This window comes from Sceloporus undulatus, chromosome 4 (genome assembly GCF_019175285.1).
Source record: "Sceloporus undulatus isolate JIND9_A2432 ecotype Alabama chromosome 4, SceUnd_v1.1, whole genome shotgun sequence".
NCBI lineage: Eukaryota > Metazoa > Chordata > Lepidosauria > Squamata > Phrynosomatidae > Sceloporus > Sceloporus undulatus.
Window position 1 is genome coordinate 124,061,067 of NC_056525.1, and position 26,692 is coordinate 124,087,758.

A 26,692-nucleotide genomic window follows, 5' to 3' on the forward strand; every position below is an offset into this window, starting at 1 on the left:
TACAAGCCTGAGTGTAAATCTAGTATCTCTTACACAAAAGACAAACCTCAAATTCATTATGCCTCTTTGTAAGTAATATTTTCTACTCCCACACTAAAAGCAAACGCATTTCAAACCATAGTTTTATGAAGGAAGTCACGCTCTGTACTGAGATGCCTCCAAACTAACTGAAATACAACAGAAACAATATCTGATATAAAATGTAGGCCTGAGACTCTAACATCACTTTTTTTTCTCCTGTACGATTTTTTAAAAACATAATTTGCCTGATGAATGGAGCTTTGAAATTTTGCATGACGTATTTTGCGTGTTTTGGTTGGCCAATAAAGCTATCACTCTTTTGTAGATTTTATTGATTTCTTTGTGATTTAAAGATCAGAAGTGGGCAACAAAAAGGTGAACCACACACAACACTGAGTGATAGAGAACTAACTGTAAACATGACAGTGTCAGGACTAGTGAATACAACACAAAACTGCATTTATGGTTCTGCCTCACTCCTGCTTTAAAACACATTGCTCCTTTATATATGTGTGTGTGGGGGGGGAGACATCAAAACTTTGCGTGCAGCTTAACATGAAGTGCATAGGTATCTCAGCAGCTGCTGCTTTCTAGCAATTGTTGTGTTCAGCCTCCCACTGTGCTGGGATTAAGAGTAGTGGAGTTCAACTCTGTCAACACTTCCCCTCAAGTTTCCACATCAGAAGGAAATACTGGGGGTAGGAACAGGTGGGAAGAATAGGGAAAATATTTAAGGAACCAGAAAGGAGTTCACAACAACAGTTACCTGAGTCATTAACTTGCAAAGTTGCATTTATCTTTCAGTAAAGCGTTTCAAAACCATAATTTTAAAGCGACAACAAAACTAGTATCTAGGATTAGATAATGAAGTATTGTCTCCATTAAGAACAACGAGCCCTTTCACAACAGCAGTATATAACCATTGAAAGCCAACTACATTATTTATCTCAACACAATAGGTTCAGAGAGACATGATAAATTCAAGACATGTTTTGAAATGCCCACTATTGGCAACAAACACTAAGAATGTTCAGAAACCATTTTTTTCAAACATGCTGGTAAAATAATTTCCTTTCATTCACAAAACAATTGTTAATTATTGGTAGCAAGTCATATGATGCACTATATACCAGAACAGTACAGGATTTAAGCAACCTATTTTGTATTACTTTGACTCTGATCTTTAGAGCACCTTCAGTCATGCTAAACTGCTTCCTGATGCACTCACCAATGATCTCCTTTCAACCGTTTTCCAAACAGCTTCTCCAGCTGTGCGCGTAAAGGAACTGGTTTCAGAAATATGGCACAAAATCTATCCTATCTGTACAGATTTCCTAAGGGTGAAGTCCACTAAAAATATTTTGATCCTAAATATGGTCAGGAAGGAGATTATGGTAAAACTAGCTAGAGGAGAGAATTTGGGGAAGTGAGAGAAACAGAAGCTGACCCTGCAGCACATTTCAAATTGACTATGACAAAGAGATCAGAAATGCAGGGGTGGCTGTTAGGCCAGAGGGCTGGGTAGTCTACTGCAGGTGGAGACGTGTAAGAGGAACAAGAGCCACAACAAGTATAGCCAGACATCAAAATAAGCAGAGTAAATTCAAGAGACAAAACATTTCAAAACTGTGAGTATAATGCAGAAGGGTTTTTTTTTGGGGGGGGGGGAGGGAGGACATTTGACATATGCGCTGACTCAACATTTTTCTTTGCCCCAGAAACCCATTCTACAGAGAATAGAAACTCAGCCAAGTAACACCAAGTTCATGATTAGACAGTTGGGGTGGGGAGGAGGAACCACACAAAAATACAATAAACACTATTTTCTTCAAAATCACATTTTGCTGGGAGGGTTTTAAACTCATGTAAAACGGCAACTGCAAGGCAGACTGAACCCTCAATAGCCTATGGCTTGTCATATTCACAGGAAACATTCAGAAAAAAACAACAGAAATCAAAATAAAGAAAGAAGGAAGGAAGGAAGGAAGGAAGGAAGGAAAGAAAGAAAGAGCAAAGGATTGGATGCTCCTAGGCAGGGATGTGAGGACTAGCCATTAATATTCAAATTCTCAAAGAAAAAGATTGATGCTACAGACAACGTCCAAAGGAGGGCAACTAAAATGGTGAAGGGTCTGGAAACCTTGCCCTATGAGGAACGCCTTAGGGAGCTGGGTATGTTTAGCCTGGCGAAGAGAAGGTTAAGAGGTGATATGATAGCCCTGTTTAAATATTTGAAGGGATGTCATATTGAGGAGGGACCAAACATGTTTTCTGCTGCTCCAGAGACTAGGACCCGGAGCAATGGATGCAAGCTGCAGGAAAAGAGATTCCACCTCAACATTAGGAAGAACTTCCTGACAGCAAGGGCTGTTCAACAGTGGAACAAACTTCCTTGGAGTGTAGTGGAGTCTCCCTCCTTGGAGATCTTCAAACGGAGGCTGGATGGCCATCTGTCGGGGATGCTTTGATTTGGATTTCCTGCATGGCAAAATGGGGTTGGACTGGATGGCCCTTGTGGTCTCTTCCAACTCTATGATTCTATGATTCTATGAACATGCCAAGGTAAAGGAGAATAGTTTCTTGATTCTCCATACTTTAAGACTTCACTGGGGGAAAAATCATTTGCACAACAATACACATGTTTTTTCTGCATCTAAAACATATTTTAGAACAGTAATTCTGTTTCCAACACACCCAAACACATAGTTTTGCACAAAATACACTAATTCCCACACAAAATAATTGGGGATTGTTTTGTGTGTAGGAAATATACTTTTTGTACAGGAATCTGTATTTCTGCCTAAATTTAAAGTGATCCAGCACCAGGAGTTCCTCAGGCAAAACTAGACAAATTGTCTGGGAAAATGGAATGTAAGTTTTGTGGTTAAATTGGTAGAATACTGAAGATTATGCATGATCATGCCTTGTGCCCCTTACAGAAGCAATACAAGTACTTGAAATGGCCATCAGTAGACACAACGAGGCGTTATAAACCGCCGCTTTGCGGCAGTCTCCCAGCACTGCTGTTTGCTCCGTAAGGGAGCTGCCGCAGCCAAACCGCGCAGCTCCCTTACAGAGCAAAAAAGAAGCTCCAAAATGGAGCTTCTTCTGGCGTCGCGCTCATGATGCCACGAGGTGCCAATGGCGCACTCATGACGTCATTAGCGCCGCGGGACGTGCAGACGCACAGCGTCCGTTACGTCAAGATGGCAGCAGAGTCCGTAACAGGAAGAGGGGCATCTGGAAGAGTCGCCCCTTTTTTAAACTGGGACGTCCTGAGGACGTCCCAAGTGGCGGTTTATAACCCGCCAACCTTTCCTCTACAGACCACAGGATATGTACCACTTAAAGAGGGCCTGAGAGGCTACATATAAACTATGCAATGTCTATAATGCTGACTCAAGAGAAAATGAACAATGAAACTTAAAAACCAGAGAAGATATTAAGAAAGAAAAGAAAAAAAGAAACACTACTCAAAAAATTATTTGATTCCAGTCTTTCAATGGAGAAGGATTCCAGCACAGTTCCTCTTGCAGAAGTAAGAAATCAGGGAGCAAACTCTGGAGTGCCTGAGCATTTATGCTGGAGGTATAGGGCAGGATTCCTCTGCTAAGCTCTACAAGGTTTCACATATGGTTTTATGGAGGTGCAAGACCCATATGTCTGAGTCCGAGACAAAAAGAAGTGGCGACTTGAAATTCTCTGGGGAAGAAAAAGAGAATGGTAGGGTACAACCACTATCACCCAATAAATCACCACTGCTGAAACATCATTTGTATATCAGGCCATATAAACATGCAACCATTTAAGGTGGCTCACTCACAGTTTACAGTATTTATTACACAAATCCTTCTGCTCAGTTAGTAACATATGCTATTATCATTCTCACGAGCGTTGTTCAAATATGACGATTTCAAACATTAAATATTTATGCATTCCTTTTCCATGTATACTTTTTACATGTAAAGATAGGTTGTTATATGAAAGCAATGACAAGATATAAATTGCTGCTCAAATCAATCCAATGCAAGTGAAACAAGTTTCAACATGCAACTTGAGATGGTATGTGTACAGTATCCCAAGTGCTAACAAGCTTCTCTAAGGCATTTTTGATATTTATTTTAACTACAAGTGGCTACATGTATTACTCTAATTCCTTGGGAGCAAGACAGCATTTCAGTCCCATCTTGAATTTCTGTCTAAAGAAGCAGGTTACTGCTTTCACTACATGTGCATTATTATGAACATAGTGGCCAACATCAGTTCTTTGTACAGTACACATTTTACCATTGAGTACTGTGGAGAATTTTATTTGCGAACATATTGTACATTGTTTTCACACAGCTGTGTTTTTAATGTGTGTCTGAAAGGCATCCTTTGGACACAAGGGTCACATGTTAGACAGCTAAAACTAACCGAGTACACAAGTAAGCAGCAACCATTTGTTTTATGAACTAATTTTGTATTTAAAATTGATTTTGGGTACACACAAGGCAAAGAGAAAATCCATAAACATACCAAGTCAAACCAGTAAGAGAACAAAAAACACTAGCAAGGTTCCTTAGATGGTGCTCATGTAGCAGACGAAAAGGAACTGAGGTGGATAAATAGGAACTGGGGGTGGATGGAGCTATCACCTAAAATCTGCCTAGCTATTCTAGAAAGTTCTGAATATGCTCTGAGCAGGTGCAGGAATATCACAGTTATGTGATTCACAGAGACCACAAAGTAGAATAGTTGCAAATGATAAAAATTATTTTCCTCCCGTTTCACCCACAGTTGAAAAATGCTCTTCATTTATTTCTTCTACTGTTATAAGGACGAGAAAAAGTTATTGTTGCGGGATGGGTCATATCAGTATTTGAATGCAAAGTCTGCTCATTTATATAAGCACATCAGAACTTAGAGGCATGCAAGGAACTTAACCAATGGCTATGATGGAGCTACAGGGGCTTTTGAGAGCTACAGTCCAAAAGGTAAGTTTCCTAAGTTTTGAAGTTTACATGAATAAACTGTAAACCCCACAGTTCTGGACTATGAACATGTTGTTAATAGCCTTGAACTTTGGTATGTTTTAGAGGATGAGTGAGCAACCAATTGAGAGCCTGGAAGGTTGCTCCCTCCCCAACTTCTTTTGTTAAAAATATCCTGCCGAGGGGGAGGGGTGCAATTTGCCATTTTTAGAGGGGCTTCTTTAATCCAGTAAATAAACCAGAAGTACACCCTTGGTTTATTTCCTTGTTATAAGACCCAGGGTGTGTGTGATAAAATTGCCTCCAACCATTTTTAGCAAAAGAACATTTAAAAATAATAATCAAAACTGCACTTTTCCAAAGGAAAAAAGGAAACAGGTCTATTTTACAATATAGGAGGCATAATTATGTACCACTGATCTGTATTTTTCTGAGATGATCACTGTAAGATAGGTGATACTGTATGTAATTATGGCCAGACTGCCTGTTAACTCAGATGACTTTAAAAGGAGAGATCATACAGACAATTCAGAGGAGAAATCTATCACTAGTTAACTGTTTGAGGAACCATCACATTCAGACACAGCCTGTTTGATAACAAATAGTAATACACTGAGAGGCAAAAATGTGCAGTAAATGACTGCAACTAATGATTCTTTGCATGGGTAACATGGGATAGGGTCTCTGGGAAGAATCCACATCACCTCAGAGATGCTGGGGATCCCACAGGCTGAAGTAATCAAAAAGCACTCTACACATAAACAGAACGACAGTCTTTCTGAAGAGAATCCTTGGCTTGGTTCACATGTATGCACAAACAGAAAGTGCACGTGCACACACACAACATAAATAGGGAAGCATCAGACCCACAATGGAAACACTACTGTCCATTAAGATTGGCATTCCTTCTAGTACAGTCGGCCCTCGCCTTACGCGGGGATGCGTTCCGGATCCCTCCGCGTAAGGCGAATTCCGCCTATGCTCAAGCCGCATTGGAAACAATGGGGCTCGTGCAAGGCGGCGTGGCAGTGTGGCGGTGCGTGAGGCGCGCGCACCCATTCAGTTGAATGGGACGCGCCACCCCTTCCGCCCTGCACGCGCCCCACGGCTTGAGCCGTAAGCTCAAGTCCGCGCAAAGCATGCCCGCGTATGACGCAGGCGCGCTGTATCAAAATCCTAGGGAATTTAGGGATTTGAATGTAACGACCAGCACCTTGTATTCAGCCTGGAAAAAAATCCCATCGAGTACAGTGTGACTTACTCCCTCATAAAGCTGGAGAGTCTAAATCACTTCTGTAAATCTTCAATGACTTCGATTTTTATTTGATCAATTAATGAATCTTTTGGCTGGAGAAAGAGGATTTGTCCATCTCTGATTATAATGCTCTTAGATAACTTTTCATATGTTAGCTGTTTCCATAATGATGACCTAGCACAATGTCATCACCTAGACAAATCTGAAACTATTACAAATGGAAAGCACTCTAGCCTTTCAAAGCAAAAAAATATATTAGGTCAATTAGCTGCTTTTCTATGGCATTCATAAAAATGCTATTATGATATAATACTATGCTGAAACTGTCTGCATCCCATGATTGCTTACAACATAATATAAGTGCTAGTTCTTAGGATACCGCAATACTGAGCTGTTTTCAAAAATACAAAACAGAAAAAAGCTATTTCCAGAAGCAAAAGTTGTTGCTAATACAATCATCTAAGTGTACAGATCTGACCATCTTTCCTTTGCTATGTTGCCTAAGTAAAGAGTCTGCTAGCTTTTCAAGCACTGTGCATTCACTTACTAAACAGCTTTGTTTTGATTTGTTTTTATTTTGGCAGAGAAACAGATAGGAATTTGCCCAGTCAAATAAAGATGAGGCCTGTGTCTTTCAATGAGGAGTCATGAATTGTTAGTCATTTTCCCCCCTGAATGAAACAGAATCTTAATTGCTCAATTTAGATTTGCATTTTATGCATTTAAGTTAAAAGCTTATTTCTTTCTAAGCTCAATTTGTTCACCCATGGTATTGTATATGGTTCCATTTGTGGTTCAAAAATCAGAGTAAGTAGACTTCTTAATCTTCCAATGTGATATTACTTTTGTAGAGAGTGCAAACATCAATCAAACATTTCCTAAGGGTGTGGGGCATATAGAAGGTTGGGAACCACTGCTGTAGATAGTAAACTGACAGATGAAATTATGATTTTAAAATGTAGCAGATTAATACTTACTTAAGCCAGTTCTTAGAAAGTAGTCAGATGCTCTGCTTTGACCAGCAGATATATCGAGGAGATGTTCAAATAACCAAGAAACAGAAATTGCCATACAAAGATAGAGCTTATGGAGACTTTCTTCATAACATCAATGACATTATACATTTATCCTTACACAAAAGGCTTCAGACAATGGGTTAATTTACTCATGTCCAATACCAAGGCCTCAGAAAAAACAAAAATTGTATGTTAGAATCTTGTTACCCAAATCCTGCTACAATGACTAGGTAGGATTGGTGTCTAATGCTAAGCAACTCCTGTCTTTGCATTCATCTCCCAGAGTTCATACACTTACATCAATAGAACATGCAAGTCTTTATCTCTTAGATCACCTGTCTACACACAATGTCACTACGTGGCAAAAAGTATCTACCAAGTATAGTAGGACCTTGGTAGTGGCTGAGTTTGGTTTCAGAAACCCATGCCAATGCCAAAATCTGTGGATGCTCAAGCCCCATTACATACAATGGTGTAGTAAAATGATGCCCTTTACATAAAATGGCAAAATTAAGTTTTGCTTTTTCTAATTATATGTATGTGTGTGTGTGTGTGTGTGTGTATGCAAGCTGTGGACAGTTGAATCCATAAAGAGGCTGTGGATATGGAGGCCGACTGCATCACTGTACTAGTACCTAGTAAAGCTAATGAAACACAGATGTTGATGTACATCAAGTTGTCTCCTGTTAGTCTTGCATAATGATTGCTTTATTGTCCTGCTATACTTTCAGCAGTAATTTAATGTTTTTATATTATTATTATTAAGCTTTGTTTATATAGCACTGCAAATTTACACAGCACTGTACATACAAACCTTTTAATAAGACAGTTCCCTGCCCTCAGGCTTACAATCTAAAAAGACACAACACAAAATGAGAAGGGAATGGTGGTAGGGAAGGGGATCAGATCCAACATTTCTTCTCTCCCTCTGAGGCCTGGACCAAGGCAGATGGACAGGAGGGAGGGCTCTTCTTAGTAGTCCAGGCCAGTCCCGATGGAGCTGGGCCAGCATCTGGTGGTTTCTATTACTAGACACTTCAAGGAGTTTCACATGGGGGAGGGGGGGGTTCTATAAATATTAATAGAAAAGACTGTCTTGACTAAAGATCTATTTAAGAGGAAGAAATGCAATTTAGAAAAGTTTTCTCTGCAATATGAGATGATCTAGCATTCTTAAAAAGTGTAACTCTTAAGTAATTCCTCAAAAGCAAAGTTTTTAGATGTATGTGACATATACAAGCATAATGCTGTTGGAAGATGAAGCACCAATAAATGCCAAAGTACAACAACATTTCCATCAGATCTTAAGGTGAAGCATCAGCATGAAACATCTGGAGCCCTAATTCTGATTTTAATACAGAAGAAGGAAAAGCAGAGTACAGTACTGTAGTACTCTGGATCAATTCAAATTGCTGAAAGTCATGCTAACTATGCATGAGGATATTCAGGTGCTCCTGTACGTAAATTGTGTTTATATGATGTATGAAACATGTAAACTCACTAGTAACAGTGGCTGTGGGTCTTCCACCACCAGCAGTATCTTTTCCTTTATGCAATAAAAATAGTTCAAATTTGTTCTGAATACAGCCACTTTTCTGGGGAATATGTTTTGCCATCCTATGTTGCCTTGTTGCTTTTGTTCCTCTCCCACGCTGGTTACATTTTAACCTCATTAGCAAAGTCCTGTCCCCTCGTTCCCTTAGCCACAGTTTGGACACACTTTCTGGCCAACCTCTTGTTGGCTGTGCTGAGCAGGTGAATGCATGGCCCTCCATGCCACATATGCAATCATGTGGAATCACAGGAGCAGCATCTCCTAGTTCTTCCCAATCACACAGCCTCTCCTTCCCTCATGAGAACCTAGCATGATGAAACTTTGCCTCTTTTTGAATAGGAAAGCTGAGCAACTGTACATCTGATGGTCTGGCCAGATCTAACTCTTTCTCAAAATCTTCAGGAGAGGAGAGGGAAGGTTGCATGAACTGCAAAGGTGACTGTGGGCATGCACACATTCCCTTATTTCTGAGGCAGGAGAAGTGGTGTGTTTCTTGCAGAGGAGATTTGCTGTTGTGATTAAAGTTTTCTCTGTTTGATGCTGAAATGAAGATATCAGTGCACAAAATCCCTTTCACTTTTTCCTTTCTGTGTCTTTCTTTCCAGTGAGAGGAGGGGGGCAGAAGGGAAAGGGGCTATTCTGAAACAGTTATGAGTTTGTACAGGCCTCCTTTCTCATGGATTTTTCTTTTTGTCCTTTCTCAGTTGTCTGTATAGAGCAGGGAGGGGGGGGGGAGAGAAGAGTGTTTTCTACATATTTAAATTTTTTAATATTGATATAATTTATCATGGTTAAAAACAATGATCCAGCCTGACTAAACAGGGAAAGAATATAAATAAAAAGATTAAAAGGAAAGCAAAAAACAAAAAGAAAAACCCACCTATGTGACTGATTAAGAATTAAAGGACTATCCAAATGTGCAAGTGGTTGAATAGTGGAATCCAGTCTTTTTTTAGCTTGCAAATACAAGTCTGAACATTAGATGGCACTAAGTCAACTGAGGAAGAAAACTAGCATGCTGAGTAAACTGAGGGTCAAAAGAGCAGATCATGGGTTGAAAGTGTGGTACATGGCTATAATTTAGATATGTTGAAACAGCAGAACAGCTGAAAAGCAGGGGAATGGCTATAATTTAAAGTAACCTACTAGTATGATGTTGCAGGCTCCTCTGCTAATTCATCACAAACTTCTCAGGTTAATTCCTTTCTTCGTTGCTGTTACTAGGGGGTTTCTGTATGCCATCCTCTAAGTCAGTGGTTTTCAACCTGTGGGTTGCGAGCCCTTTGGGGGGTCGAAGGACCCTTTCACAGGGGTCACCTAAGACTATTGGAAAACACATATTTCCGATAGTCTTAGGAATCGAGACACCACTCCTGTGTGGTTGGGGGTCACCAAAACATGACGAACTGTATTAAAGGGTTGTGGCATTAGGAAGGTTGAGAACCACTGTTCTAAGTACATTGTTCTACAAATTCCACTGTGTGCATGAAGAGTCACTTTCATTTGTAATAACATCTAAACCAAATGAAGCCAAGGGCTTTAGAGACCCACATTTACAGAGAGCAATTTTATGGGGCTAATGTTTGAGTGACTACGTTTAATTTCTTCAGAAATAAAAGGTGGTTATAGTGAACAGAAAGTGAAAGCAAAATTGGACATAAACAGCACATATGCCAGGCCTAATAGTGAGTTGATGTGTGAGCTGGAAGAAAGTTGGAAGGAAAAGCTGAACTGAACCACTGGAAAGAGAGCTGGAATTACAACTAGAGCTGAAGGAGAAGTAGAGAAGAAAGAAGTCATGGCAGAGAAGGCCAACAAGAAAGAATCAAAGAAAAGAATCAGAAGCAGAAAAATCATCTGATTGTGAGTCTTGGTCTGAGGGAGAAGAGTTTCCAATAACCCTCTGCAAAGAACTGCTTACCTGAAACCTGAGAGGTAGACAACAGGAGATGCATAAAACCTGTATTCCTTAGCAGCTATGACTAGATAAACTTCGAGACATTTGTTTGTTCATTCTTTGTTCTCCCTATTTCTTAACAGGAGTTGCTGTAACTTGAATCAACTATTTTGGAAACATTTTGGAACATAATTGTGAACTATTAACAAAGGAAAACTTGTTTTATTGTTTTACCTTAGAGTAAAAACCTTTAAAAAGTTATTATTGCTATGGTTTGCAATTACTAGTTGCCCAATCCAAATCTAAGGTCTTGCCACTCTACCTAAAAGAGAAATTATTTGTGAACTATCAAGGTTAGGATTGGGTAGTGGAAGAAAACTACCATATATACTCGACTATAATTCGAAAAATTTATGCCCCAAAATGGATTCCAAAATCATGGGTAGACTTATATATGGGCAATACGTCACTACTGCTTATAAAATTCCTAAAAAAAGTGCCCACCTTCCTCTGTAGCCAGGGATCTTTAAACAGCTTCTCGTTTGAGTCCCAGCACAGTCTCCTCTCTCTCTCTCATCCCTCAGCCTTCCCTCGCAGCCAGTGCTAAGAAACAGCTGCTGAGGCAAGAGACACAGAGAGAGAGAGAGAGAGAGAGAGAGAGAGAGTATGCCCAGGCTTGGACCCCATTTTGCAAGCCATGAGCCTTGGAAATCCTGCGGTTAAGAATAGAGAGAGGTTTGTACCCTGTTTTGCAAGCCATGAGCCTGGAAATGCTGGGGTTAATGGCAGAAAGAAAGAGAGAGGTTTGTACCCTGTTTTACCAGCCATGAGCCCTGGAAATGCTGGTGGTAAATGGAAGTGTGTGTGTCTGTGTGTGCCCAGGCTTGTTTCCTCATTTTCCATGCTGAGACTGTGATCCTTGGGAGAGGTCCAGTGAGGGAGATGTAGGGAGGGAAGTGGTGCTTTGATTCCCCATTTAGATCTTTTGTAACATACCCCAGTGTTTGACCCTTGGCTTATCCACAAGACATGTCAAAATCCATGATTTTGGCCCCTCGATTTATACATGAGGTTGACTTATACACATTTATATACAGTAACTGGTGGTGGTGGCTGATTACAAGAAAGACTTGTGCACCTTCAAGACATTTCTGCCTTATAGCAACCCTAAGGCAAACCTCTAATGGGATTTTCTTGACATGATTTGTTCAGAGGGCCTTTGCCTTCCTCTGAGGTTGAGAGAATGTGATTTGCCCAAGATCACCCAATGGATTTCCATGGTTGAAAAGGGACTCAAACCTTGGTCTTCAGAGTCATAGTATAATGATCAAATCACTACACCACACTAGCTCTGCAGTGAAAGTAACTGTATTATTGCAGAGAGAAATGCAAATATTGTTTTTTGCCAAGATACCTCTATCACACAAGACAGGGTGATGGTAGTTCATGACAAAACATCCAGAAAAATTCACCCTAAAAAGGTTTTCCTTTTTTTCCTGACCCTCCCAAAAATAGATTAGAGTATTTTTAAAATTATATATAAAATACTAAACAATGTGTTTACATGTTTACTGCCCCAAAATCATTTCTAAATACTATGTGAAAGGAAGACTTCTTTAAAAGATTAGATGTTACTTTCATTTGATTTAAATCATGCCTTTCTCCTAAAATTGGGACTTAAAGCACTTGTGACTAGACTGCCTACAGACAGTACCAAATCATTATCCTTTTTGGTCTTTATTTACCTTTCTCAGTTCATTTTATGAAAATGATTGCATTAAGTCTGCTTGATACTGTAGAGAACTAGTGGAGACAGTTCTGTGCCTTTTTTTCCCCCTAAGGGAGAAGATGAAAGAGAAGCGATTAATCAAGGTGTATCTCTTCTATAATGGACGCAATGGCTCAGTAGTTAAGATGCTGACTCTGATAAGCGCAAGGTCGGCAGTTCAAGACCCAAGTGCCACTGTGACAGAGTGAGCTCCTGTCATTAGTCCGAGCTTCTGACAACCAAGCAGTTTGAAAGCATGTGAAAGTGCAAGTAGATAAATAGACACCACTCGGGCGGAAGGGCAACAGCACTCCCTGCAGCCATGATGGCCACATGATGACAGAGTCGTCTTTGACAACACTGACTCCCTCGAGTTAGCAATGGCAATGAACACCGCCCCTCTACAGTCAGATATGACTAGACAAATTTCTCAAAGGGGAAACTTTTATCTTTACCTATAGCCCTTCTGTAAGCTGGATAAAAGAGCCACTGTCTTTAATGTATGATTTAAAAGACAATATAAAAGCAAATAAATAAAAATGTAAATGCAAAAAAATGGGTTCGAGGAGAGAATCTGAACTAGTAAGTATGAGTCTTCCAGGAGGCAGACAATCAGATTTATGTATTTTAGGAACTGCAGCAGGGAGAAATGGAAGATACTCCACTTAAGTAGAAAAAAAAGGAAACGCATATAGGATGGGGGACACCTGGCTTAACGAGACTACATGTGAAAAGGATCTAGGGGTCTAGGAGTCCTAGTAGACCACAAGTTGAACAATGCAATGCTAGGCTGCATCAATAGAAATATCGTGTCTAGATCAAGGGAAGTATAGTTCCACTCTATTCTGCTTTGGTCAGGCCTCACCTGGAATACTGTGCCCAGTTCTGGGCACCACAATTCAAAAAAGATGTTGACAAGCTGGAGCGTGTTCAAAGGAGGGCGACTAAATTGGTGGGATTGTGTGTTCCTGTGAGGCAAGAGGCTATGCTGATGGAGCAGTACTGCTGGTAGGGTTTCCCATGTCAGACAGGTATTTGATGAGAAGTCAGAATAAATATGCCAAACAGCTACTGGGCTGCAGCAGTAATGGAGGGGAACACTAGCAGAAGATATCACAGAGATAATGGCAGTGACATCATAGCTAACACTTGTTAGTAGCAGAGGCACAAGTAAACCTCCTTTTGAAGATCTTTTACCATAAAAACCTCTATGAGATCATTCAAAACGAAACAAGAAATAGTGTCAGAAGATAAGACTGCCCGGCTGTCGCATATAAGCGAAGTAATGCTCAAAATTCTGCAGGAAAGACTGGCCATATATGGAGCAAGATATAATAATAATAATAATAATTGTTTTATTTATATACCGCTATTCCAAAGATCATAGCGGTGAACAGCATCCCAGAGTTGCAAGATGGATTTGGGAAAGGAAGAAGAACTAGGAATCATATTGCAAACATATGTTGGATAGTGGAACACACTAAATATTTTCAAAAAGATTACAGATTATAGCTAAATTTTTGACTGTATAGATCATTAAAAACTTTGGATCAAAATGAGTGTACCACAACATTTGATTGTCCTGATGGGCAACTTTCATTTCAGGACAAGAGGCTACCATGAGGACAAAATATGGAGAAACTGAACGATTTTCAGTTGGCAAGTGGGTCAGACAAGACTGCATTTTATCACCATACCTTTAATTTTTATAATGTTTAACTTATATTCTGAACATATCATACATAAAACAAGATTCAGCTCAGAGCATGGAGGCACAAGAATTGGAGGAAGGAGAATCAACAATTAAGATATGCAGAGGACACTATGGTCTTAATAGAAAATAGTAAAGGCTTGGAACAATAACCAAAAAAAAAATCAAGGAAGAGAGTGCAAAGACAGGTCTACAGCTGGATATTAAGAAAACAAAAATAATGTCCACAGATGATTTACATAATTTTAAAGCAGACAATGAAGATATTTAAATAATTAAAGATTTTCCATACCTTGGCTCAGTCATTAATCAGAATGGAGATAGCAGTCAAAAAAATCACAAGATCAGGGCGAAGAAAGGGAACTATGAAGGAACTAGACAAGATCCTGAAGTGACAAGATATATCATTGAATATTAAAGTTAAGATTGTTCATGGCATCGTATTTCCCATTTCTATGCATGACTGTGAAAGCTGGACAGTGACGAAAGCTGATAGCAAGAAAATCAACTCATCAGAAATGTGGTGCTGGAGAAGTTTTATGGATGCCATGCACTGCTAAAAAGACAAATAAATGGGCCCCAGGGTAAAATCAAATCTTCTTCAGTGTCATTCTCCTAGGAAGCACAGGAGGGAAGATTTGTAGACCATTGTCAGATGTGAAGGAGGTGTTGCAGCAGGGGCCTGGGAGCAAAGTGGAGGTATTCTGGCACCAAGGCGGGAAAAGGAGGTACAGGCATCTACTCCCTATTTGTTCCTGTTCAGTCACTGTAAAAGTGTTACTATAAAACTAATAGTATTTGTTTTGAAAATGATATAGTTTCTTATCAGAACAAGAAAAAGACAAAAATTATGGTTCCACAAGTTATGGCAGAGGTGAGAACAAGCGACTATACAGAGCGCAAAAAAAGAGAAAGTACAGTCGGTCCTCTATATCCATGGATTCTTTATCCATGGATTCAAGTATCCACACCTTGATATATATGTATATATTCCAATAAGCAAACCTTGATTTTGCCATTTTATATAAGGGACACTATTTTACTATCCACTGTATAAAATGAGACTTGAACGTCTACGAATTTTGTTATCCACGGTGGGTTCCGCAATCAAACCCAGCAGATACCAAGGGCCCACTGTATGATGAAAATTACTTCACCAAAAGGTTTCACAGAAACTATAATTAACAGTGAAGAAATTCCACAGTGTGCCATTATAAAACGTTAAAATATGAATATAAACAAACGTAAGAACAAAAATATACACACTACACAAACACAATATTTTTATTCATATATTACATCAATGGGGAATGCATCATCTGGATGTAGATGCAAAGGGAGCCACAGGGATAAAAAGACTGAGAATCACTTATCTAGAGGAAGACAAATAGACTCATCTAGGGTAATGGCATGTAGTATTAAGAAAATAAGGGACCCTCCAAAGTCACATGTACTGCCTTCTCTGTGTTAGGGACTGTTGTGATAACGAAGACTGGGCAGCCCATTCAATATGAAACAGACATCAGCATTCTCAATTGCAAAGAGGAACCATTGTATTTCTCTTACAACAAGAGATTAGTGGGTAAACTGACCCTTTTAACATTCATAGTTTGCTCATCAAATTACGAATCAAGTGTTTAAAATCTTCTGCTATTACAACATTTTGAAGAACCTTGAAATTTTTGCATATGTGCACCCATGAGAGTACACCTTCAAAGCATAGCCCACATAATATGATATTCTTTTTAACACTGAGTATCGTGGCATTATGTGTCATGATACATCTCTGACTGGATGTAATTACATGCGCAACATGGAATCATACACAGACAAAGCAGCTAAGGCAGCAAAAAAGAGGGAAAAAACAAAAATGCCTGTTCACTGGACACAGCATGGGGCTTACAATAGCAAGGAAGAGATGGTGGAGTTTGGCTGCTTAGTCATATTAACCACAGAAGCTATGCAAATTATCTGTGAACTACTCTCTGTTTCAATTATTAATTATTTAATTGTGTATTAAATAGTAAAATTGACTGGATGAAAATGATAATTTCTTATACATTTGAGAAATATGAACCTACTGGATTCCATTTATTAATTCCATGTTTTGGTGGCTTCAATACTTACAGCTGAGAAATTAAAAATAGGGTGAGAAAAGGACATTCCCTTGCACCAGCATTAGCTCAATTCATACAACCTGTATTGTCGTCTCCACAGAAAGCACTTTGCTCAGTATCCTCTTGCAGAGTCCTACTACAGCCCTTCTTCCTCTTCCTTCACACAGAAAGACCACCTTCCACATAAAAGTGTCCATGCACATGTAGAAATATTTCTCTCCAGGTTCTTCTCTGTTTTTTATTTCTTCAGAGAAAAAGCTGGCTTAACTGAGACAACTGGTCTTGCTGCTTGTGACAATATAATTATTCATCTGAATTGTTGAATCCCAGCTTCTCCCTAGATCCCTGTTCTGGCAACCATCAGCAGGGAGCTAGACAGAATGAATTATAGATGCTAACGTAGAATATGTCCTGATACTTCATTTGTATCCGTCAGAGCAGCCTTATATAGAACTCTTAACAACCTACAAAAGCTATGTGTAATGACTGCAAGAAGGTCAAGTTAACTGTTTCCCATTTGAAGTAACAGACTGTAGAACCCCTACTGATTTTTGGTAGCAAAAACTGAGTACCATAAGTAATGGGCAACATGAACTACTACTGCTCTTTTGAATATATAGTGCAAAGAAAGCAAAATTTAGACAGTTTCAGTTTGCATTACTGAACTGACTTGCAATGGAATTGAATAAAATACCAAACAAAATATTGCAACAGAAAACAACCAATAAAAACTAGTTAGAAAATAAAACTGCACTTTAAAGAAAACCTTCGCACATCTTTTTGTAATCCTACAGCAACTTGCCAGTTTTGAAATTAAGGCAGAGTGTCACACTTTTCTTAGAATCTTAACCTTTCACTTAATGGAATATGTGAGGAAATTCAGTCTTCACATGTTTCTGATGAGCATGGTCTGACACAACACAGACATCTATTCAAAGACATCTCTCAGAAGCAAACCTCAAGTAGACAGGTAGGCTCAAACAAAACATTAAAAAGCAAGATTACAGCTATGCCACTTAACTTTCCCCCCACAAAACAGCACCCTGTAATCCCAATTCAAACTGTCACAGTTTAGCCCTCATCAGAGCAAGGACCATGTGGTTGTCTTATGCTGTGAAATATTTGCTGTTATTTGCTATCAATTCAACTTCGATTTACAATGAGTCTATGAATAAGACCTCCATGGGCTCTGGTCATTAACTGCTCTGCTCAGGTGTTGCAAACTCAGGGCTGTGGCTTCTTTGATTAAATCAATCCACCAGCACAGATGAGAGGAATTCACAAAACCTACACACAATGGTTTCCTTGAAACCCTTTCCATCCTATTAATTTATTTATGACCCAACTGTTCCTCAGTGCTGAGACTCAAAGTGACCTACAAAATAGTATTACAAATACAAACACATGTGCCTAAAACATACAAAAATAATGAATAAAACAGTATTAAATTGCAAACAGAATTAAAGTTGAAAGGAGAGAGACCTGGGTACCATCAGAACACTGATGGCATTAAATCTCCAAACATGAGATGCTCTCTCCCAGTAGTTTCATGTCTGTGTTAACCAACATGGGGGACAAAACTGAACCAGTTGGGGCACCCCAGGCAAAGAAGCTGAACAAGAGTCTGCCAAGCACAACCTCCTGGGCTCATCCTTCCAGAAATGAATGAGAATACTATACAACCATGTCCCCAACTCCCTTGAGCAAGGCAGCTCATAAGGATACCATGGCTCATGATGTCAAAAGCCATCATAACCAAGAGACACACACTTCCCCTGTCTAGGTCTTGATGAAGGCCATGCAGCAAGGCAAACCAGACACATTGTATGTCATAACTGTGTCTGAAGCCAGACTGAAATAGGTTTAAATAACCCATCTTGTCCAAGAACCTGGGAGTCAAGAAGTCACCACACATTCTAGTACCTTGTCCTGAAAGGGAGTATTGGACACAGGTGTGGGAACCAAGGAATCCTTTTTAAAACAAGCATCTCAAAACTGCCCCATTTAACGATGTTAGAACCCTGCCTTGCTAGAAGGAGACATTAGGCCTTCCTATGAATCAGCTCTCCTTAGGCGGTCACTTTAATAAGCCAGGAAAGGTAAAGATCTAGCACACACAGTGACTCTTGCATCTCCAACAACTCTGCCCACATCCTTGGACACTGCAAGCTGAGAAGTATCCACTAACACTGGAAAAGCTGCACCCAAAGTTACATCTACTAGAATTAACTATAGCATCTGGGTCAGTGATTTCATCTGCAAAGTGCTTAGCAAAATTGTTCACATCAGGATGGTGAGTGATCTAGATTCTGCTCTTGTGGGTTGAGGTATAAGAGACCCTAACCTCCTGAACAACTCCACTGGATGGCTTTTTGTAGGAGCAAACAGTGACAAAGTAAAAAACATTTTGATGCCTGCACTGTCATGGGAGCACTGTAAACAGCCTCTAGTGTGTGTTTGATCTTTCTTGCTCATTTCATTGCCACCAATTTCCTACTAAACTGGGAAGCTCATTTAGTTCACTCTTGTGAGAAAGAATACCCAGGATCATTACGGAAGTCACTCATATTTTCAGTAGAATTGCCTGCTTTGGTAGAAAAGCCACCAAAGGCCATCAGGAAATCTATCTGCCTCTTAGGGTAAACCTTCTTGATTGGTTCTCTATCCTTCCAGGGGTTCTGGGTCCCAGTGACCAAGTAATGATCTGTCTGTGACAACAGAACTTTACAGAAATTGGTCCACATTAAGATTATCATTATCCTCCAATGAAGAAAACAAAGCCCATAATACACCCAGCAGCTTGAATGGGATTCATGAGAGAGACTCATGCTTGTCATGACAGCTATGAAGCCCTGAACCATTTCTGATAAGGCAGCTTATTCATGGATGCTGGCCTTCTAGCACTAAAAACCAAAGGAACTCCAGCACCAACTCCAGAACTACCGCAGGTAACACAAGAAAGAAGATTGTTGAGCAGCAAGTGGCACATCAACAAAAGCTCTATTCTGCCCTGGGTACTCATCTTCAAATACATGCATGGAGAGTCAACAGAATGGTAGGCAGGGCATCTGGTAACAAGAACAGAATCATGAAAGGCCACTGTGACTCCCATTCTCCCAGGTCTTGTTTGTTGCTCCACAGAGTACTCTGGTGGGCAAATCCCCCAGCATCATCCAGTGAGGCCTCTGATACAAGGTAGGTCAGCATACTCATCTAGGATCAAAGAGCTGTTTTTTGACAGTCACTGACTTGACATTCACCAGCAGCATTTTCAACAAAAAGGAACTACTGGTATGGCTATCCAGACTATCTGAACCAGTGTATAGTCTGGGGACAACCAATACCCTATTTTGGGGACAACCAATACTCTTTCTCAAAGTAATTTCACTGTCCTCTTTTGCCATATCTTCTTCTGCCCTGTACTACTGGAATGGCTGCTCCATGTGCCCCACTATATCCCCACTGCTTTTGAAAACACATGAGCAGTAAACAATACTATCCTTTTTAGTGAAAAACTCTACTCCAGCAAGCCGGTGGTAAAATGCAGGAAGCCCTCCTCCTTTCTAAGAAACAAGGAAGCAGGCCCTCCTCCTCTTATTCCCCCAAAAAGGTAACAGCCACAAATGGTAAACTCACTCCCACTAGAGTCTGGTTTAGAGTCTCTCCTAGCCCAGAGAGATAGCACTGTACAGCTGGGTGTGGGTGGTAGTTCCTACCGAAACTGGAAGCTCAGAGCCTTAGCCCTGTAAAGAGATAGCAAGCACTTACAGATGGTTCCAGGAGGGTCATTAATATGAAATATGATATGATACGTTACATTTCTAAACCAACTCAAATTTTCAAAATATAAACTACTGTGGTTCTATACAGTGAGCTAGGATCTTATTTTAGCAATCCTGTCTCATGGCAATGTCTTCTTATTCTGACATTACAGTGGACCCTTGGTATCCATTGGGGTTTGGTTCCAAAACTCCTATGAATACCAAAATCCATGGATGTGCTAGTCCCATAAAATGCAGTGGTGTAGTAAAATTGTGTCCTTTATATAAAATGAGAAAATCAAAGTTTGCTTTTTGAAATTTACATTTGTAAAAAATATTTTAAAGCTGTGAATAGTTGAATCCATGGATAAGGAGGGCTAACTGTATTTACTCTATCCACAGCTACTTACTACGCCAAACATTTCAGAGCTACACTGAGAGACATGTATGTACTATGTACTATTCTTTATGTACTATTCTTCTCTTTCAAGGATTTGTTTGTTCCTGCAACATAACCAGAATATGCTGTACTAGAATGATGAACATTTGGTCCTTCAGATGTTTTGGAGTTCACTTTCTAAAGGCATAAACCAGCATATCCCATGGTAAGGGAATGTGGCAGCATAACACAACCATGATTTTCCACGCCCTGGGAAATTCTGCCTGTATCTCATAATCTCAAATCCCAATCACAAAATCTATGTACATAATACATACAAGTGTATCCTAACAGAGGGGCGAAACAGGCTGGCATAAGTGCCTGCTTTGGGGTGGCATGGGGGCGTAGCGTTTAGATGCCCACCCTGATGCCACCCCAAGCCAGGGTCACACCACCTGCCTGATCAGAGGACAGCATTGCATTCAGACACTGCATGCTACAGGAGTGCAGAAGAGCTGCTGCCTCAGTGGAAAGGGAGGCTTTTTTCCACCCCAAAAAGGAGCACAATTTTGCCACTCCTTTTTGGGCTGGAAAAACACTGGATTGGGGCCAATGCATGCAGTTGCCGCAGCCCTGATCCAGCACTCAAAGGGGCGGCATCAAGCAGCCCCTTTAGGGCCATCTATACCGGCCCAGAATCCCCCAAACTACCATGCAAATATGCACTATATTTTCCCCTGATTAACTTTTCCAGTGAGAAACCTCCACCAGCATTCTCTCTATATATCTTTACACTTGCTAATAGGCCACAATCATCCCAATCACAGACATGCTGGCCCAACTAGTGTCCTTCTTCCACTGTTTCTCACCCCATACTGTGAGTACAGCCACAAGCACTTTTGCATGTTTAAACAAGATTATTACACTGTCTTCCACTACTCATAAACATAATTATTAAGCACTTGCCTACCTCTGATATAGAATAACTGCTATGCTATGGTACTGCATTTGTTCACTAATATCTCCCCATTTTTCAGAATATTTTACTGAGTTCAAGGTTAACAATTAAAAATCACCACTCTGTACAAAGAAGTACACTGAGCAGTTGTGGGAAGGAAATTCAGTCTTTTATCAGTCCAAAGCATTGGTACTGCATGCCTAAGGAGGAGTTCCTTCTCCTCCTGTACTGTGCAATGTGCCAAAGATAGAAGTATAGTGGGCTAATCTTGAGCCTGCAGAGTAACTACGGTCAATTTATTCAGCACATTCATTTCCCTCAGCACTCCCCTTTAGTTATTCAACTCTATCCTGGTCAACAGTGAGGGTAGGTGGATAAAAAGCCCGATGGTACGTATCTGCCCTGTCTTTGAGTGTGTTCATTTTCATGCTGCCAATACAACCAATCAGCCCACTTGTCATAAGCAAAGATCAGAACAGAGCTTCTTTGCAAAAGAATAGCCCTCTATTACCAACCACCTTGTTCCTTTGACAGTTTGGTCATGTGCATAAAAAAGACCTTGTTAGGCTTTTTGGCAGGATGTGTTTTTTGTTGTTGAAGGAACATATTGTCCAAGGCCTTTTTTAGAATTTACCTGCTTGACTTCAGATGAATTGACCCCAAGGTGAAACTTCGCTCCACAGTTCCCTGGAAATCTAAATGGTAAACTGAGGGAATCAAAATCAATCAAAATTACATGCAGCCATTCCTTCAGGGGAAGAACACTCCAAATTGTGTGCAACAGATTGTTTTTCTTACTGTTCCTTCCTGCATCTCCCGCAGAGTGCTAAGACACCAGATCAAAATCATGGGAAGCTACTGTGGAGAATGCCCTTAAAATACTTAATGAAAAACATAATCCACTGTGCCAACAAACATTTACACAGTAAAACACAGAGTTCTTTTTACCAGTTTTCCGTGCCTATAATGCAGATAAAGCTGTGTATTAGATATCAACAATCATGGCTCTCTTCAGCACATCCTGCCTCTGGGGGAGGGGTACCATCTGCCCCCACTATTGCTGCCAAACTAGTGGCAAAAGAAACACTTGGAGGAAGTAGAAACTGAGCAGGAGTTGGCTTAACCATCTTTCCAAATTAAACTAACTGCTGATCTGCCTAATAAATACCTGGGGATAAAAGTTATTCCTAACCCAACAGTTATCCTGTAGTTGAAAGACATATGGCTTCATGGAAGCTGGAAGTGCCCCTCCATAGATCACAGCACATGCAACCCTTATTAATCCTAAAAAATGTGAAGGAAGCAACTTTTAACTGTTTGGGTCCTCAGTTGTGGGTGAAGCAGGAATGAAGACCCATTTCCATCACAGCAAATGCAGAGCCAGTCTGAAATGTAAGGCCAACAGCATTAATTACAGTTGGCCCTCCGCATTTGTGGCTTAGATTAGTATGTTCTCTCTAGGAATTTCTAGGTCCTCTGGCATAACTCTGCTGGAAACTGACCACAGAGTTGCACTGGAAGACTTGGAGATTACTAGAGAAAACACTTCTCTAGGCATCATTCTAGGATCAACTTCTGGCAGATGTCAGCCACAGAGTTGCCCCTGACATTCTTAGAGAGGTATTCTCTCAGGTAAAAACAGTGTTGTTGTTGTTTTAATGTGCAGTTTTTCCACTTTCACAGGGGTCCTGTGCCCCAAACCCCAACAAATATGGAGAACCAACTGTACAGCAGTTCCACGTACTTCACATTTGGAGAAAACAGGTGACGGTACTCTGTGTCTTATACTCTTACGTCAGGAAGGAAAGTGGGGAGTGAACTATTTTGCAAACCTGTCAGTCAATGAAGAGTGGAGAAGTCTCCCAGCATGGATGGGTATTGGTTAAAGTGAAATATGAAAAACCAAAGGGTGCTTTGTTCTGGGACTTGACCCACCCCAAAACAGAGCAATGAGAGGGACAATTGCACAGGTGCATCCATAGTGATCTGTAGCAGCAAACACAAACAGCGCTCTGGCACCTGAGAAGACTAATGAATTCATAGTGGCATAGGCTTTCTTAGCCTCAAGCAACCCAAGAGGGTGGGGTGGGTGGTCAGGCAACAGGTGCTTCACCAGGTAAGAGGCTCCCCAGGTGGGAGGGTGGATACGTCCATGCGCACACACCTGGCAGGGACCCAGGCTGTGCGTCTGGGAAAGAGGCAAGCAAAGCCAAAACGCCACCCATGGCAAGAGGTAACAGGTGTGCCCCATGTAGGTGTGCCCCACAAATGAAGACAGAAGCCACCTCTGGGTTTGGAGGTGGGCTTTTTTTAGTGTGTGACAATTTCACCTTTGCATACAGTTGCAGAGAGATCTTGTGGCACCTCTGAGACTAACTTGAAAACAGAAACTGGCAGCATGAGCTTTCCTAGACTAAATGCATCGTAGATTTAAATGCACCTGAGGAAGTAGTCTGAAGGGTATAAAAGCTCATGCTGCCAAGCTCTTTCTTTCAGAGAGTCTCAAAGGGGCTACAAGATCTCTCTCTACGTTGTTATTATTATTATTACATCTAAATACATCTGAGGAAGTAGACTGAAGTCTAGGAAAGCTCATGCTGCCAAGGGGCCACAAGACCTCTCTCTACATCATCATCATCACCATTATATCCAAATGCAAGTAGGCTGGAGGTCATGCTCTGGGCCCACAACAAACTCCAACTCCCAGAATTCCATAGCCTTGAGCCAAGGCAAAGAGTTAAAGCGGCGCCAAAGCGGGTTATTTCTCCAGTGTGGATGCAGCCTGAGTGTACTTCATGCGGGTCACATGCAATTCAAGGGAAATGGAGGGGGCTTTTGCAGTGCCCAGGACTTAATGGGTTGGGTAGGGCCTTAAACCGAGCAGCTCCAAAGCCCTGCGAAGGAGAAGGAGGGAGAAAAGGCCAAGCAGCGGGCGAGGGAAGGGGGAAAGGGCCTGGCAGGGGCGGCCAAGGACTCACCTGAGCCACAGGCGCCGAAAGAAAGGAGGCAAACGCCGCGGAGAAACGCTCCTGTTGCCGCCGCTCTCATTCAGCACCTTTCAGCCAAAGAGGAGGAGGAGCAGCAAGAGGGACGTCCGCACTCACTGAGAGCTGCTCACAAAATGGGAGGGGAAAGAGGAAAGCAACGCTGGCGCATGCGCACACGCCTCGCGCCTGGAATTCAGCTTGATTGGAAGGGGGGGAAAAGGAGAGCGAGGGGCCGCGCAGGCGCACTGAAAAGGAGGCGGAGCCTCAGGGAAGGAGGAGGAGTCACACACACACCACAGCTCTCATGGAAAGGGAACAAGCGCCAGCTTGTAGACCGCAGCACGAGAAACGAGGGGAACGGGTCGTGATTGGGCGATGCTGGCTCCGCCCCTTTCCTGTCACGCCCCGCCCCTCTCCAAATAGATGAGCCGTTTAACGGACCTAACGGTGACTCCTGCTGCCACTCACTGCGCGCGCCAGGCGCCTGATGATTGGCAGCTCTCGTTGGGAAAGGGGCGGGGCGCGCGGGAAAGCTTATATCACAGTTGTGTGTGTGGTAAAAAACAAAAACATGTATAAATGTATAAAGCACTACTTCGCAAAGGTTTAGAGTCACATCCCTCTAAATAAATAAGTAAATGCATCTGAGGAAGTAGACTGAAGTCTACAAAAGCCCCTGCTGCCCCTTTCTTGCTTTCATTTAGTCCCAAAGGTGCAACAAAACCTCTCCAAGTACTGAAAACACACTGCATAAGTAATCCAGTTTGAGACTGCTTTAACAGCCCTGGCTCAGCGCTAGAGAATCCTGGGAACTGTAGTTTATAGAGCTATCTGTCAGAGAAGGCTAAATGTCTGACAGAACTACAATTCCCAGAATTCCCTAGCACTGAGCCAGAGCATTGAAAGTGGTCTCAAACTGGATTATTTCTGTAGTCTAATTGTGTGTGTCTAGCTGAGTAAGATGTATCTTCATAACATTGCCCATATAGGGTTGCCATAATTGTCCACTATTACCAGGGATAAAATGTGGAACAAATTCGAGACCAAACTGTAGGACAACTGCACAAAACTCAGCCCAAAATGTAGGACATTTAAGAAAAATGGAGGACCTTAAATGTCCTACATTTTGGGCTGAGTTTTGTCCTGCAGTTGTCCTATAGTTTGGTCTTGAATTTGTCCTACATTTTGTCCCTGGTAAAAGTGGACAATTATGGCAAACCTATAATATATGGACATGATATAGCAGGCTACAAAACCATTTTTGTCTGTTCATATCTCAGCAAATGTATGTCCAGTCCAACTATTTTTCTCTTTCCTATATTCCTTTGATTTTAATGTTTATTTCACAGTTGTGTGTTATTATTTTTGGTGTTTTGGAACATTTTCATTGTTTTACTGTGGGAGGGGGGCCATGTTTGAAAACAAAATGTGTATTAATAAATGGTTTCGCCACAGGTTACACCCATAATATCATCCCAATTTCCTTTTGTTCTTTCTAACCACTGGGGCTCTATCACTGAAAGCTGCCGCAGTGTTTTTAATATTGGCACTATAAATCTTCTTGCCCCTTCGTCCTTCCACTTGGACCGTGGGAGGGAAAACTCGTAAAAAAGGGATGTGCGCAGATTTTATTTTGTGAAGGAACAATTTAATTTCAAAAAAACATAACACCTTTCCCAATATCTCTGTTCTGAAGATGATACAAAAGAAACACACGTACATAACTCATTCACAAAAATCTCTCTTAATAACATACATTTTTCTTTAAACTTTTATCAGTCAATGAGTTTAAAAATAACTTTACAGAAGGCTGGTTTTTTTAAAAATACATAACAGACGTACATGCGGCATAATATGCAATTTGAAACGTGTTTTTCAAAAATGGAGACCATTAAAACACGTGGTTTTGTTAACAGTTCTCCACCATCTGTTTGTTTCCCCCCCAAAATATTTACTACTAGAGCATTCAGACCTTGAGATTATTCTTGTTTGCTCATCCTTCAATGGATGGATGGAGTAGTTTTGCAAGGGCTTCAGAAGACTTAGTGCTATAAGAAATAATGTATTCTCTGCTTAAATCATATCTGAAGCCATTTGAAAGAGATATGTATTTTAATTGAGATGGGAAAAAGGTATCTAATTATTATTTGCCATCAGGTCAATTTAGGCTCATGGCAACCACACTTGGTCTCTTAATTTATGTATTTTGTGTAATAACTTGCTGTCTATTGAATGACCTGCCGGAAGAGATTCGGCAACTGAAAACACTGACTGCGTTTAAAACAGCTTCAAAC

General features: G+C 40.8%; 1 protein-coding gene across 5 annotated transcripts in view; it reads right to left on the reverse strand.

The window, feature by feature from the left end:
* RALGPS2 (Ral GEF with PH domain and SH3 binding motif 2) overlaps window positions 1–24,527 on the reverse strand; it is a 160,848-nt gene extending 136,321 nt beyond the window's left edge. For all 5 annotated transcript variants that reach the window (XM_042465681.1, XM_042465680.1, XM_042465677.1 and 2 more), the window contains exon 1: window positions 24,390–24,527. The gene's annotated coding sequence lies outside the window, so the exon portion shown is untranslated. The remainder of the gene's footprint in view (window positions 1–24,389) is intronic.
* Between the last annotated feature and the right edge of the window lie 2,165 nt (window positions 24,528–26,692).